The sequence below is a fragment of the Schistocerca gregaria genome, chromosome 4, assembly GCF_023897955.1.
Source record: "Schistocerca gregaria isolate iqSchGreg1 chromosome 4, iqSchGreg1.2, whole genome shotgun sequence".
In the NCBI taxonomy this organism is placed as follows: Eukaryota; Metazoa; Arthropoda; class Insecta; order Orthoptera; family Acrididae; genus Schistocerca; species Schistocerca gregaria.
Window position 1 is genome coordinate 49,787,794 of NC_064923.1, and position 17,650 is coordinate 49,805,443.

Sequence of the window (17,650 nt, forward strand, 5' to 3'; positions counted from 1 at the left end):
GAACGATAATCAGCTCATAATGAAAACTGTGTACTTGGAAGCAGTGAAAAAGTCTCAAAGATCAGTCGCAACCTCACGCCATTATGTAGCAGCCACTTGCATAAGATCTACACGAGTACCACTTTCATAACACTATATTTACATAACTTATTGTATTACAATAACACACAAACTCATGAGGGTAACTATTAGCAACAATTAATATGTAAAACTGTCATTTTTCAAAATAAGTGTTCAAAAGATCACGCTTTATCATATTGCTCTTATTTATCGGCCACTAAGTGCGACATGTTGAAATAATGCTTACAAGCGCTACTAGCGCCAACAAAGTGCATTTTGTAAATAAAGTTCACGTTGTATCTTTTGCCAAGTAACAACTAATTAAGTTAAGACAGGTCCCAACACGACAAAATATGCAATACTTCCTATAACGTACTTTACGTAGGCATATCAGTTTTATAATTAATTTTAGCCCATGAGTCGTAAACTGTCACTGTTACGTGCTATAGTAATTTTAAACATCTAGCACATTACAGACATGAGAAAAAGTAAGAATTGTAATTCTACATAGTTTTACTCATAATAATTTCATGTTACGACTTAGTTACTATACAACATAAATATTACAAAAAATGTCGCCAAAACTGTAAACTTCAGGCGCAGCTCAAAGAGGGCGCCATACGCGAAACCGATGTGTACTGTGAGACCAACATATAATTTTACGACAGTAATCGTTGAACTGTGTAAGCATTCACTTGAGCGCGAACAACTGCTACAATTCCGCACTGGTATATTAACTTTAAAAGACAACGATGTGATGGACTTATAACTTTTGTAAATCACATTGTAATATATACTCTTGTACTTATTTTTAGCATTGATAATGACCTGACACAGGTCGAAATCTGATCTGCGTTGTGACTAACAATGTCATATTAAAGCAGCTTAATTCTACGACTGATTGCTGATCTACCTAACCCAAAGATATAAATATACATATAAAGATACAGGCCTTAGTCTATAAATATAAGATGCACATCACAAACATATGTCCAGATTACTAACATAATCGCTGTCCTCTTCGGTCCCCTTCAGAAAATCGGCAGTTAGAGTGGCTTTCTAATAAGGGATGTCTTTCAGCACCACAATCACTCAGGAGAAGCCACTATGTGCCATTTACACTTGGAGTCCGCACATCTTCTGTGGTTCGTTCTTATCCTATTTAGCCTGGTTCACACTCTCCTTGGACTATCAAACCCTGGCGGTTTTCCGCTCGATCTCTCTGTGATTTGTCAATAAAACCATCTCTGGCTCTCTAAGCCAACATTCTATCATGTCGAAATCACTTCGTTGCAAGTCTACAGGAGTCACAATGGTAAGATTTATTTACCGATGTTTGTTCATGGAAGACAAAAAAGTGTAATGATCTTAATAAACGTCGCAGCAGTCTAGGTACGATTCTCGGAGAATTTCACTGATGAAATCTTCTCACGTTATTAGCCCACTGGCAGTGTTGGCTTAAAGATGCTTTCGAATGAATTTCCTGCTCATCGTCTTATCTTGAAAATGACGAGTGGAAAACTCACTACAAAATGACATTACCACTGGAGTGATAATCCTAGATGTCATCAACAATGTAACGTGTGATAATGAAAAAAAAAATATCGCATTAGTTTTCTGCACAAGACAAAATGTTGTTCCCTATGATAACCGCGTGAAGATTAGTTACTCCTAGAAAAGTAAAGGTTCTGGATGGGCGTTTTTATCCTTCTGTACTCTTGTAGATGTACGGATAACGAAAACCGAAGACACCTTAATGGTATTTACGGGCCTACAGAGAGCACTTAACGATGTAAGGTGGCGTTAGATGTTCAAAATTCCAACAAGAAATAGGAATGAAATGTAGACACAAAAAATAATCTACATTAAAACAATGTTAAATGAATGATAATGAGTTCTTAATAGAGCTGCAAGGAAGAGTTGTTATTTGTCAACACTGCCGTTTATCATGAATTTCGAAGAAACAATAAAGCACGTGAAAGAAAAATCCAGAACACTAACCAGATGTCAATGGTAAACTTAACAGGTGACATAGAAGTGACTGAAAGTGTGGAAGGCTTCAAAGAATTTTTCGGTGGGATGAACCATTCACTAAGTTTTGAATGTGGTATCAGGAAACAGAAGAAGAATGACATGTTTCCACTGTTTTGGCCACACGAAGAGGCAGAGTAATCGGGCATAGAGATTTAGGAGCAATTAATAAAGGTGGGGAGAGGGGGGGGGGGGGAAGGGGGAATTGTAAGGGTAGATAAAGACGAATATAGAAAAATAAGAGCGTTAGGTAGCTTGGGCATGTAGATGATGATGATGATGATGTTTGGTTTGTGGGGCGCTCAACCGCGTTTTTATCAGCGCCGTTACAAATTCCCAGCCTTGGCTCAGCCCAATCTCGTCCCCTTCAAAAATGATGATGACAATACCAACACCTAGTCATCTCGAGGCAGATGAAAATCCCTGACCCCGCCGGCAATCGAACCCGTGACCCCTGCTCAGAAAGCGAGAAAGCGACCGCGAGACACGAGTTGGGGACTTGGTCATGTGCAGTCGAAAACATTAGCGTAATGAAGAAATAAAGAGGACGACCCTAATGATGAGCGGAATAAAAAGCCTCTATTAGATATTGTTCCACAATGTTCTAATGGAAGTCGTCCATGTAGTAGGTAAGTTTCAGACGGGGATACAGTCATTTTAAACGCCTTTACTTACTGGATTCTTCTACTCCAGTGGCCGTCGAACTGCTGCCGGGCGCCCCGATTCAAGTACACTACTGGCCATTAAAATTGCTACACCACGAAGATTACGTGCTACAGACGCGAAATTTAACCGACAGGACGAAGATGCTGTGATATGCAAATAATTAGCTTTTCAGAGCATTCACACAAGGTTGGCGCCGGTGGCGATACCTACAACGTGCTGGCATGGGGAAAGTTTCCAACAGATTTCTCGTACACAAACAGCAGTTGACCGGCGTTGCCTGGTGAAACGTTGTTTTGTTGCTTCGTGTAAGGAAGAGAAATGCGTACAATAACGTTTCCGACTTTGATAAAAGTCGGATTTTAGCCTATCGCGATTGCGGTTTATAGTATCGCGCCATTGCTGATCCTGCTGGACGAGATCCAATGACTGTTAGCAGAATATGGAATCGGTGGGTTCAGGAGGGTAATACGGAAAGCCGTGCTGGATCCCAACGGCCTCGTATCACTAGCACTCGCGATCACAGGCATCTTATCCGCATGGCTGTGACGGATCGTGCAGCCACGTCTCGATCCCTAAGTCAACAGATGGGGACGTTTGCAAGACAACAACCATCTGCACGAACAGTTCGACGACGTTTGCAGCAGCATGGACTATCAGCTCGGAGACCATGGCTGCGGTTACCCTCGACGCTGCATCAACGACGAAGCTGAGTGCACGAATGGCAAAACGTCATTTTTTCGGATGAATCCAGGTTCTGTTTACAGCATCATGATGGTCGCATCCGTGTTTGGCGACATCGCGGTGAACGCACATTGGAAGTGTGTATTCGTCATCCCCCTACTGGCGTATCATCCGTCGTGATGGTATGGGGTGCCATTGGTTACACGTCTCGGTCACCTCTTGTTCGCATTGACGGCACTTTGAACAGTGGACGTTACATTTCAGATGTGTTACGACCCGTGAATCTACCCTTCATTCGATCCCTGCGAAACTCTACATTTCAGCAGGATAATGAACGACCGCATGTTGCAGGTCCTGAACGGGCCTTTCTGGATACAGAAAATGTTTGACTTCTGCCCTGGCCAGCATATTCTTCGTATCTCTCACCAATTGAGAATGTTTCGTCAATGGTGGCCGAGCAACTGGCTCGTCACAATACGCCAGTCACTACTCTAGATGAACTGCGGTATCGTGTTGAACTCTGGGCACCTGTACCTGTACACGCCATTCAAGCTCTTTTTGACTCAATGCCCAGGCGTATCAAGGCCGTTATTACGGCCAGAGGTTGTTGTTCTGGGTACTGATTTCTCAGGATCTATGCACCCAAATTGAGTGGAAATGTAATCAAATAGTTATAGTATAATATATTTGTCCAATGATTACCCGTTTATCATCTGTATTCCTTCTTGGTGTTGCAATTTTAATTGCCAGTAGTGTACTTGTGGGGCCCTCGGTTCTCATCCGTATTTTACAATAATATGCATCTGACAACTAACAGTCAAATAGGAAAACGTCAACTATCGTCAACAGCGTCTTTAGAATTTTGTTTTCCTGGTCAGTAAAAGACAAAAATACTTACAGAGAGAGTAATACTTAAAGATGCGCTTAATTTTAATTGACTTTGGTGATACGGCCGTGAATTATGTATGGTGCTTCTTACCTCAGGGGCAGAGGGGTGAGTTGTGCGTACTTGAGGGGATTAGAGGATGTGAGAGGGCTAATATTTCGTAGTCAGTCTTCTAGTACTGGCAATTCAAAGGCGTGCGCGACTCGTGCAGATCACATGCTGTAGTATAAACTTCAAACGGTAATAATTTTGATCCGTGAATACGCACTACAGACACAGTCATGTTCAAATGCGATACATATTTGTAGCGCGAAAAACGAAACTACACTACAGCAGCTGTAGTAAAACGCAATGAATAAAACAAAACTCACATTCAAAACATTTAATAGACATTTGAGATCGTTTGTTGTATCGCTTAATGTATTTACATATAAGTACAAGAACTGTTATTAATCAGTCAATCGTCCGCTCACACAGACAACACAGCACTTCTTCAGGCAGTTACAGTCTCACAACTTTGAAGTCGCCGAGTGAGGCCGCATTCTGAAACACAACAGCCGCCACCAAGTGTTCCGAACGGTGCCGACTTTGTAACGATCAGTACTAGGGAACCGGCGGCCATCTTTATCACTTCTTTACTATAGCTGGTCTATTGAGAGCTCATAAAACACGAATTTGTGTAGTTTAACAAGTAATAATGAGATCGGAAGACATGCGGCTCTATGTGCTCATCCCCCGCCCTCCCCCTCTGCAAACCGTCCGATATCGGCGTCCGCTCTTGAGCAAATACGTTGGACGATTGCTGTTCTGCTCTGATCTACAAATAGTCAAGAACAGTGAAAGATGCAATCTAGACAGAAAGAGAACTTGATTGTCTCGATTTTCGGTGGAGCACACCTTAACGCCACTGGTTTCGTACACACTGTAATTATTTAACTCTAGTCAAAAGCCATTCGCTGTACAGTTACCGTCAGTGCTATTCACTGGTGTGCAACACTTAAGTAGGAAAGTAACTTTCACGTGATGTGTTACTGCCAAGTAACATAGCTCGATGAAACTGAAGACAAACAGAAAGAACTGCTACAGTATAGGACAGAACGTAACTGATAGAAACACTCGACGAGAGGAACTGAAGTGACTCTTTTATTGGAAGGCAATAAATAGGTTGAAGTCACCGCGATTCATGAAGTCCCCTGGACATTACAAAAGGTGGAACATGGTTTAGGCCGTGGCAGCAGCGCACGCTCTGCAAAGTGCTCCCATGAATGATATCTATAAAGTTCGGGGGGGGGGGGGGGGTAGGGGGGAAAGGGGAGGTCTCGTGGTAGAGCGTTCCATTCCTCCATCGGCGCTGGATAAATCGTTGGCACATGTGGACGTGCTGCAGTCCGTCTCCCCAACTCATGCCACACGCACTCGTTAGGATTTATAGTGCGCTGAAAATTAGTTGCGACTTTTGACAGTTCATTCCGAAGTGAGTGGAAGGAAGCGGAGTTGCCAGCGTGTGTTGAGCGCGTCATCAGGTGACGATAATGCCGCCTACCTGGCAGGTGTGCTTGTCTGCGTGAAATGCAAGTCGCGCAAGTCTACAATCTTTCTCAAATGATTTTAAAGAAACAACTCACTAATAAACTTTGATTCCCGCACATGTTTTAGCTTAATTAGTCAGCATCGTGATAAATTGCCTACCATTTCCTTAATTGTCATAGTTACCTTGATATTTCCGTATTCTGTCAACTACTTCAAGAAATGCTTAAAGCTTGCAGTGAAAAACAGGGGTCGCAATGCGTTTGCCTTTGATGCATGCTAGTCATTTGTTGTGCTTATAAAATGTAGGTGACATACTGAATTATGCTTTAAACTTGGAAGGATATCGCTATCTGTCTTTGATCTCGAGAAAATGGAATATCTGTAAGGCTCTCAATCACAAGATGACGCGCCAGGGAAAAAGCCAGTATGAAATGTTCATGAATCCCTCGTTCTCTGCCGGCCGGTGTGGCTGAGCGGTTCTAGGCGCTTCAGTCTGGAAGCACGCGACCGCTACGGTCACAGGTTCGAATCCTGCCTCGGGCATGGATGTGTGTGTTGCCCTTAGGCTAGTTAGGTTTAGTAGTTCTAAGTTCAAGGGGCTGATAACCTCAGACGTTAAGTCCCATAGTGTTCAGAGCCATTTGAACCCTCGTTCTCGTAAATGATTTGAGGTACTGAAACAAAATGTTGGCCAATGATAGCGCACAAAGATGAGAGTCTTTTGCCATATGATTAATATGCTAAACTTCGTTATCTACCGGGATATTCAAGCATCTACTTTTTTCCACTGAAATAATGCTGTTTTTATGGATTATCGATAGCTGATGAAACGAGAATTTATGTGCGTATTGCGATACTATGAGGGAAGTTACACGTTTGCTTTTATTCCCTCGAATGGACTTTTTCGTGAACAATTGACCTTTCTTGTCCTCAAAATGTTCATATGTGTGTGACATCCTATGGGACTTAACTGCTAAGGTCATCAGCCCCTAAGCTTACACACTACTTAATCTAAATTATCCTCCGGACAAACACACACACCCATGCCCGAGGGAGGACTCGAACCCCCGCCGGGACCACCCGCACAGTCTATGACTGCAGCCCCTGAGACCGCTCGGCTAATCCCGAGCGGCTTTCTTGCCCTCAGTTGCTAGTTTAATAAGACAGTGTTTCCGGATTTTATAGCAATTTCTACTGCATTAGGATATTAATGTGATGAATATTTGTAAACACTGCTATGCGAAAGAAGCAATTTTTAACATGGCAACAGGAAATGTTACATATTACTCGAAATTGATTATAGTCCTTCATGACTACCTTCTTGGTATGGCTGACAACTCGAGACCCGTCCTATGCTACAATGTTTGCAACGACCTTCACTGTCACCATTTCAACCTCCCTCACATACCGAGAGGTGGGAACACGTAACGCACCCAGGAACATCGTGGAACGTAATCGTTTTTGTCGTCCAAGTGCTATGGTGTGGGGAGGCATAATGTGTCATTTGGTATACTGACCTCCAAATCTTTGAACACGGTACGCTCATCGGACAACGTTATTGTGACACTGTACTCCTTCTACGTGTGCGCCTTTCGTGGGTACATTCATCCTTGACTTTATTTTTACGGGCGGCCATGTGCAACCGCATCGGAAACTAATATATTTTAACATATGATACGTGTACATAGTATACAATTTTATCGAAGATTATATATAACACACACACACACACATATATCGAAGACGGGGCCAAGCCCACCCCTTCTCTGTGATGGGTTCTCCCCCTGTATTTGTCTATCAATCAGTATGTTCTGATGAATCAGGAATGGGATGTTTGGGATGGGTCTTTAACCACGACCCAAAAGGGCTCTTTTTCTGTTGTATGCTATTATTTTAATATAATTTGTCTTTTAAAATACTTTTAAGCCCTACACAGGGAGCGATTTCAATTTCTATAATAATGGATGACATCACTAACAGCTTTAATCTTACTACAATTAAGAGCACCTTTAACCCATACTGAGACAGACTCGGATTCATTTATTTTGCGACCATTCCTCATCCTAAGAACCAACGGCATTGTAGATATATAATAAGATGTACCCATATCTCTGTTGCACACCTCACAAATCCGAAATGTCCGATAAGCAATAATTTCTCGACTGTTAAAAGTCTCAATCCTTGCTACAATGTCTACTTTAGTACCACGTACTACAGCCACAATAACACACCCATTACCATGTCGATTCGCGTCTGCGTTCGTAAGCGTACACATCCGCGAAACACTGAAGGGCCATGCAAAATCACTTGGGCAACATTATCGACAGCTGTATACAATGTCGGGCGCGAACGCCTTCTCCTCCTATAACAACGTGGCATGCCATCTGTGTGTCGATGCTCTAAATGAGTCCGAGTCAGCGTCAGCATGGGTTAAAGGTGCTCTTAATTGTAGTAAGATTAAAGCTGCTGGTGATGTCACACATTATTATTGAAATTGAAATCGCTTTCTCTGTAGGGCTTAAATGCGAAGGAGCGGAACGGGAGAATACTCGGCGAATCATCTCGCCTGCCCGCACGACGCGTCGTTGTGCAGACGTTTTGCAAAACGTCCACAGACACCAACGACCGTCTAACAGTTGTCAACCGTGCTGATGTAGGAACGGAGCTCCTTACCACAAGAACACGTTTCCAACCTTGCAGCCGTGCTGACAGAAGTTGCTGTGAGCCGTGATGACACACCCTGTTAAGAACAGTGGTCCTCGTTTTGTAACGTCCAGGGGAGCATCAGGAATCGCGGTGACATAGGTATAATTATGATCTTTAAAAAAAATGAGTCATTTCTGTTCGCCTCATTGCGAGTTTCTTTCAACTACCTTCAGCACTATAATGTAGCAGTTCTTTCTACGTATGGTCCAAGTTTCAACGAGCTGTGTTACTTGGCTGTGACACAGCATGCGAATTATACTTTCCACTCTATGTTTAGCACACAGTTGTGTTAAGAACTGAGTAGCCGTAAAGGCCAAAGTCGTCTATTGTGTCCACACGGCTCTAATAAACCTGGCCGTGACGGTTTCTGCTGATTTCAGAAATGCGATGCGTGTTGAACACCAGAAGCGTGATACCTCTTAGTAAGCAATAAGAAAAACATGGCTCAGTTATGTTAATTGTTCATGGGCATCAGACGGGAAAGGGCAACGGTCTTGCTACACTGGTAACTTCGGTTTCCGTCAGAATATAGAACTTAAGTGTCGTCGGGTATGGCTATCACTTGGGTGGGTGACTATTTGGCCTGCCGAGCGCCGTTGGCATTCAGGCAAATTCAGGAGCTACTTGACTGAAAAGTAGCGACTCCGGTCTCGTAAACTGGTAACGGCCGGGAGAGTGATGCGTTGACCGCATGTCTCTCCATGCCCGCATTCAGTGACGGCTATAGGCTCAGGACGACACGGCGTTCGCTCACTATCGTTGGGCGAACCGAGGACTGTTCGGACGGAGTTTAGTCTAGTTTATCAAATGATAAAAAGGGAAAACATCATCGCTCGTTTAATACTTCTTAAGAGCAAATATCGAAAAAAGTTTGTAGTTTCAATAATATCACAGGGGTGAAAGCGACTGTGGTCCGTCCGATGGAGAACATACTGCAACAAGTTGCGTGTAAAAATGCAAAACTTGGTCGTGCAAACATTCCAGTAGAGAAGGAATCTAATATCTTAAAAGAAGAAATCCGCAAAGCAATACGTAAATTGAAAAATAATTATTACCGCTGAAATGATCAAAGCATCGACAGATTTTGGTTTGGAAATCATGAACGAGATATGTAACAGTATGTGGAATAGTGGAACATGGATAGAGGACTGGACCATGTCGGTAAGGAGACCGCTTCATAAGAAAGGATACACACAGCGTTGTGATAACTGCAGAACGATTTCACTAACTTCACTTGCCAGCTGGATTCTTCTAAATGTCGTCCATGAATGCCTGATAACTTACTTAGATAAAGAAACACCACCAGAGTAAGCTACTTTTGTGCATAATACTGGTACACTGGAGTAGATCCACAGTGTCAGACAGCTAACCGAATCTTCCGTCGGTGCCGGCCGCCGTGGTCTCGCGATTCTAGGCACTCAGTCCGGAACCGCGCGACTGCTACGGTCGCAGGTTCGAATCCTGCCTCGGGCATGGATGTGTGTGATGTCCTTAGGTTAGTTAGGTTTAAGTAGTTCTACGTTCTAGGGGACTGATGACCACAGATGTTAAGTCCCATAGTGCTCAGAGCCATTTGAACCATTTGAATCTTCCGTCGGTCCTTGGTAGAACAACATTATAATAAATGTTTGATGATGTCCTTGTAAGCTGAAAACCCGTTAACACCATGAATTATTACTGTAGAACAAAAGCAAACTAGCGCTTTTCATTTATCAATCAGATAGCTAACTGAAAAATATAGCTAATTCAGTACCTCATTAGTTCTTCTTTTCTTGGACTATAATTAGGATTTCTACTGCGGTGGATGGAAAGAACTGCGGAGGCCGCTAGCAGAAATAGGCGTTCCAGTTTATCTTATCAGAAATCTCTATTCTGATATTAAGGGAATAACCAGACTAGACAAAACTATTTCAAGTCCTTCTGAACCATGTAAAGGAGTTAGACAGGGATGCATTCCATCACCGGTTCTATTTAATATCTATGTAGAATATGTGATCAGAAAAAGTCTTCATGACTGGACTAATGGGGCCCCAAATGGCGGTCGAAGAACCAGTAATTTCAGCTTCGCTGCTAACACCATACTGTGTGCAGAATCACAAGTGGAAATTAAGGAACTACTGGATAGACTCAAGGCAGAAAGCCAGAAACGTGGATTGCCATTTAATAATAAAAAGACCGAGATCATGATAAGAGTCAGAGATGAGTCACTACCATCTACTGAAGTACTATCAGAATATGAAGAAGTTGAGCACTTTGTCTACCTGGGTTCAGTGACAGCAAGACGGTGGACCTACACAGGAAATATGACGTAGAATTCTTCTGGGTAGGGATGCTGCATCGAAGCTGTCAGTGACTTGGAAAGACCGAGTCCTAATCAGGCATACTGAATTGAGGGTGCTAAAATCTCCGGTATCTCCAGTTTTCCTGAACGGCGCTGAAACATGTGAAACATGGACAACAACTGAATGGGACCGCAAAACAGTTGTGAACATACACTGAGGTGACAAGAATCATGAGCCAGCCATATGCGTATACACAGATGGCGGTAATATCGCGTGTATAAGGTATATGAGGGTTGTGCGTTGGCGGAGATGTTCAGCAGGTTTCCGACGTCAAGGGTAATTAACAGGATCTGAATGTGGAATAGTAGTTGGAGCTGGACACATTGATTTATTTATTTATTTATTTATTTATTTACACGTCAAGTTCAGTAGGACCAAATTGAGGAGCAAATCTCCAAGGTCATGGAACGTGTCAGTACATGAACTTACAACATAAAAGAATAACTGATAAAAATAAATGTTATGAACCTGAAGAAAATTCAGTCCGTAAGTTTAAGCAAACGCTATCAGCAATACAATAAGAATCAACTTAATTTTTCAAGGAACTCCTCGACAGAATAGAAGGAATGACCCATGAGCAAACTTCAGTTTCGATTTGAAAGCGCGTGGATTACTGCTAAGATTTTGAATTCGAGTGGCAGCTTATTGAAAATGGATGCAGTAGTATACTGCACATCTTTTTGCACAAGAGTTAAGGAAGTCCGATCCAAATGGAGGTTTGATTTCTGCCGAGTATTAACCGAGTGAAAGCTGCTTATTCTTGGAAATAAACTAATATTGGTAACAAAAAACGACAATAAGGAATATACATATTGAGAGACCAATGTCAAAATACCCAGACTCGTGAACAGAGGTCGACAATAGGTTCGTGAGCTCACATCACTTATTGCCCGAACCGCCCGTTTCTGAGTCAAAAATATCCTTCTAGAATGAGAAGAGTTACCCCAAAACATAACACCATACGACATAAGTGAATGAAAATATGAAAAGTAGACTAATTTACGTGTCGAAGTATCACTCACTTTTGATGCCGTTCGAATAGTGAAAATGGCAGTATTAAGTCTTTGAACAAGATCCTGAACATGGGCTTTCCACGACAGCTTACTATCTATCTCAACACCTAGAAATTTCAACTGTTCAGTTTCACTAATCATATTCCCGTTCTGTGAGATTAAAACGTCAGGTTTTGTTGAAGTGTGTGTTAGAAACTGTAAAAACTGAGTCTTACTGTGATTTAACGTTAGTTATTTTCTACAAGCCATAAACTGAGGTCATGTACTACACTACTTGAAACCGAGTCAATGTGGCACACAACATCCTTTACTACCAAGCTGGTGTCATCAGCAAACAGAAATATTTTAGAGTTACCCATAACAGTAGAGGGCATATCATTTATATAAATAAGGAACAGGAACGGCCCCAACACTGATATCTGGGGCACCCCCCACTTGACAGTACCCCACCCAGATCCCACATCACAGCCGTTATCAACATTGTGAATAATGACCTTTTGCTGCCTGTTGCTAAAGTAAGAGGTGAACCAATTGTGAGCTACTCCCTTATTCCGTAATGGTCCAACTTCTGGAGCGATATTGTGAGATCAACACAGTCAAATGCTTTTGTTAAATAAAAAATACGCCAAGCGTTCGAAACTTTTTGTTTAGCCCATCCAGTACCTCACAGAGAAAAGAGAATATAGCATTTTCAGTTGTCAAACGACTTCTAAAGCCCAACTGTACATTTGATACCAAATCGTGTGATATAAAATGATCAATTAACCTTACATACACAGCCGTTTCGATAACTTTTGCAAACACTGATGGCATAGAAATAGGTCTAAAATTATCTACATTATCCCTTTCTCCCTTTTCATACAGCGGCTTTACTACTGAGAACTTTAATCGCTCAGGAAACTGACCATTCCTAAAGGAAAAATTACGAATATGGCTAAATACAGGGCTAACATGTGCAGCACAGTAATTTAATATTCTGCTAGACACTCCATCATAGCCATGAGAGTCCTTAGTCTTCAGTGATTTAATTATTGACTCATTCTCCCTCTTGTCTGTACCACAGAGAAGTATTTCAGACGTCAATCTCGGAAAGGCATTTGCTAAGAAATTTATATGATTTCCTGTAGAAACTAAATTTTTATTTAATTCACCAGCAATGCTCAGAAAATGATTGTTAAATACTGTACATATATTTGATTTATCAGTAACAGAAATATTATTACTGCGAACTGACTTTATATCATCGACCTTGTGCTGCTGACCAGACACTTCCTTCTCAACTGACCATATGGCTTTAATTTTATCCTGTGAATTAGCTATTCCATTTGCATACCACATACTTTTTGCCTTGCTAATAACATTTTTAAGTACCTTACGATACTGTTTGTAATGGGCTACTGTAGCTTGATTGTGTTATTTTGATGTAAGTCCCGCTTTGTCCTACATGATATCCTTATCCAACTAGTCAGCCAACCGGGCTGTCCATTACTGCTAGTACCCCGTTTAGAATGTTCTAATGGAAAGCAACTCTCAAAGAGTATGAGAAATGTGTTATGGAAAGCATTGTATTTATCATCTATATTATCGGCACTATAAACATCTTGCCACTCTTGTTCCTTGACAAGTTTTAAAAAACTCTCTATTGTTGTTGGATCAACTTTCCTACATAGTTTGTAATTAAATATGACGTAGGTTTGAGTACAAAAACGTTTTAGTGTTAAAATTTGTGCATGATGGTCTGAAAGGCCATTCACCTTTTTACTAATAGAATGCCCATCTAGTAATGAAGAATGAAAAAAATATTGTCTATGACTGTGCTACTGTTCCTCTGCACCCTAGTTGGAAAAAACACAGTTTGCATCAGATCATATGAATTTAGGAGATCTAACAACATCCTTTTTCTTGCACAATCATGTACAAAATTAATACTGAAGTCACCACATATAACTACTTTCTGGAACTTCGTACAAAGTGAATCAAGAACTCTCTATAGCTTAAGCAAAAATGCTCTGAAGTCGGAGTTAGGGGACCTATAAACAACAGCAATTAGAAGTTTAGTTTCACTAAATTCGACTAATGCTGCACAACTTTTAAATATCTGTTCAGTGCAGTGTCGTGATACGTCTTTGGATTCAAATGAAATACTGTTTTTTACGTACAGAGCCACTCCCCCACCCCGCAAGGAACTCCTTGAGAAACATCCAGCTAATCTGTAGCCTGGTAAAGGAAGCCTCTGAATTATCAAATTATTTAAGTGGTGCTCTGATATACCAATAATTAAGAGTTAACACCTATTAACAGTTCACTAACTTTATCTCTAATACCTCTTATATTTTGATGAAATATACTAATTCCTTTTCTACTTGGAAACATTACATCCTTTTGAGGTGAGACCTTAGAGGCACTTCCTTTAAGCAGGTATACCTATCAGCTGACTTCAGTCTAAAAAAGGTGCAGCTCTAACACCAACTACTACAGGAATTTTTCCATGAGTGACACCACTACCGCCGCCACCACCCACTACACTGTCACCTATAAGCTTAGCCAGCCTCCCCTTCCCATACCTATTGAGGTGCAGGCCATGACTAGTGAAACCCCATCTACTGATAGACCCAACTGGCACCACTGAGATGTGATCCATGCTCTCCGCCATCAATGCCCTCCCCAGCCCCACATTAACGGGTCTAACAGCCGCATTAAGGTGAGGCCGATCATAACACATTCCATTTCGGAAATCATTAGAGAATTCAACATTCTAAGATCTACGGCGTCAAGTCTGTCGAGAATCCAAATTTAAGGCATTACCTCTCACCCACAGACAACACAGTAGCCGACGGTCTTAAAAAAAATGGCTCTGAGCACTATGGGACTTAACATCTATGGTCATCAGTCCCCTAGAACTTAGAACTACTTAAACCTAACTAACCTAAGGACAGCACGCAACACCCTGCCATCACGAGGCAGAGAAAATCCCTGACCCCGCCGGGAATCGAACCCGGGAACCCGGGCGTGGGAAGCGAGAATGCTACCGCACGACCACGAGATGCGGGTCGATGATATAAAGTCAGTTCGCAGTAATAATATTTCTGTTACTGATAAATCAAATATATGTACAGTATTTAACAATCATTTTCTGAGCATTGCTGGTGAATTAAATAAAAATTTAGTTTCTACAGGAAATCATATAAATTTCTTAGCAGATGCCTTTCCGAGATTGACGTCTGAAATATTCCTCTGTGATACAGACAAGAGGGAGAATGAGTCAATAATTAAATCACTGAAGACTAAGGACTCTCATGGCTATGATGGAGTGTCTAGCAGAATATTAAATTACTGTGCTGCACATGTTAGCCCTGTATTTAGCCATATTCGTAATTTTTCCTTTAGGAATGGTCAGTTTCCTGAGCGATTAAAGTTCTCAGTAGTAAAGCCACTGTATAAAAAGGGAGAAAGGGATAATGTAGATAATTTTAGACCTATTTCTATGCCATCAGTGTTTGCAAAAGTTATCGAAACGGCTGTGTATGTAAGGTTAATTGATCATTTTATATCACAGCCGAGAGCAGCGGTGTTTGCGAAGAGTTGTCAGTGGTAACGGACAGCGACAGTGAGTGAAATAATCGCAGAAATCAATGTCAGACGTATGACGAACCTATTCTTTAGGACAGTGCGGCGAAATTTCGACTTAATGGGCTATGGTAGTAGTCGACCGACGCAAGTGCGTCTGCTAACAGCGCCTCTCCTGGGCTCGTGACCATATCTGTTGGACCCTGGGTGACAGGAATATCCTGGCCTGGTCAGACGAGTGGCTATTTCAGTTGGAGTGTGCCGCAGACCTCGTGAAGCCATGGACCCAAGTTGTCAACAAGGCACTGTGCAGGCTGTCGCTGCCCCTATAATGGTGTGGGCTATGATTACATGGGACGGACTGGATCCTCTGGTCCAACTGAACCGCTCATTACCTGTAAATGACTGTGTTCGGCTACTTGGAGACCATTTGCGGCTATTCATGAACTTCATGTTCCCAAAAAACGCTGGAAATTTTATGCATGAAAATGCACCATGTCACTGGGCCACAATTGTGCGTGATTGGTTTGAAGAATATTTTCGACAGTTCGAGCGAATGATTTGGCCACACAGATCGCGCGACATGAGTCCCATCGAACGTTTATGGGACATAATCAACTAGTCAGTTGGTACACAAATCCTGCACCGACAATTCTTTCGCGACGGACGTCTATGGAGGCAGCATGGCCCAGTATTTTGTCATTGGACTTGTTGCGTGCATGCCACGTCGAGTTGCTGCACTACGTCGGACAAACGTAGGTACGACACGGTATGAGGAGGCATCCCGTGACTTCTGTCACCTCAGTGTGTGGGAGGTTGCTGGGGATATCATGGATGGACAAACGTAGGTACGACACGGTATGAGGAGGCATCCCGTGACTTCTGTCACCTCAGTGTGTGGGAGGTTGCTGGGGATATCATGGATGGACAAACGTAGGTACGACACGGTATGAGGAGGCATCCCGTGACTTCCGTCACCTCAGTGTGTGGGAGGTTGCTGGGGATATCATGGATGGGCAAACGTAGGTACGACACGGTATGAGGAGGCATCCCGTGACTTCTGTCACCTCAGTGTGTGGGAGGTTGCTGGGAATATCATGGATGGGCAAACGTAGGTACGACACGGTATGAGGAGGCATCCCGTGACTTCTGTCACCTCAGTGTGTGGGAGGTTGCTGGGAATATCATGGTTGGACAAACGGACCAACAAATCAATCCTAAAAGAACTCAGGGTGGAGAAGAGGTTGTCCAGTATTTGTTTCTAGCGAATCCTGCTGTTCTCAGGCCACACAGTTCGACGACACGAGGATAACTTGGAAAAGTTGATAATCCGAGGCAAGGTTAAAGGGAAAAGATTGCAGGGAAGACCCCGACACAATGGGCAGCTCAGGTAAAGGAAAAGACACATGGGTCAGCTACTCCGAGATACAGAAGAGCAGAAAAAATGGAGACAGACTGACAAGAGAACTGTCTCATGAATCACCATCTTTCAACCATGAAAGACGGAGCGTTGATGATGTGTATATTTTATGTGGCCATAATAAATTGGAAGTAGATGTGTAAACATGCACCAAACTAAAACCGTTTAGAAATTCTTCCAGTCCTCGTTTGGGGCGGGGAGTTTACCCACATAACGTCCGTCTTCCACTTTGTTGTGTATATTTAAGCCTAATAATTTTACTTGTATTATATAAAAAAAGTTTTCTTGCTAGAAGTTCTAGCTTCAAATAACGCACTATTGAGTGTTATATGGGCGGCCTCTTTATCTGAAATTATAGTCCTGTGTTTTCAATGTTCTCGTTCTAGTGGTATACGATACGAAAAATCCGTTTATGTACTGCATCTGTGTGTTGCATTATACACCTGGTATTCTCATTTTGAATTTAACGCCTTCATTTATATTTTGCTTCGTCAGAATTTTAGGATAAGTTATGCACAGGTGTCACCCCTAGTGCCGCGCGGGATTAGCCGAGCGGTCTGAGGCGCTGCAGTCATGGACTGTGCGGCTGGTCCCGGCGGAGGTTCGAGTCCTCCCTCGGGCATGTGTGTGTGTTTGTCCTTAGGATAATTTAGGTTAAGTAGTGTGTCAGCTTAGGGACTGATGACCTTAGCAGTTGTCCCATAAGATTTCACACACATTTGAACTTTTGTTGCCCCTAGTAATTCCA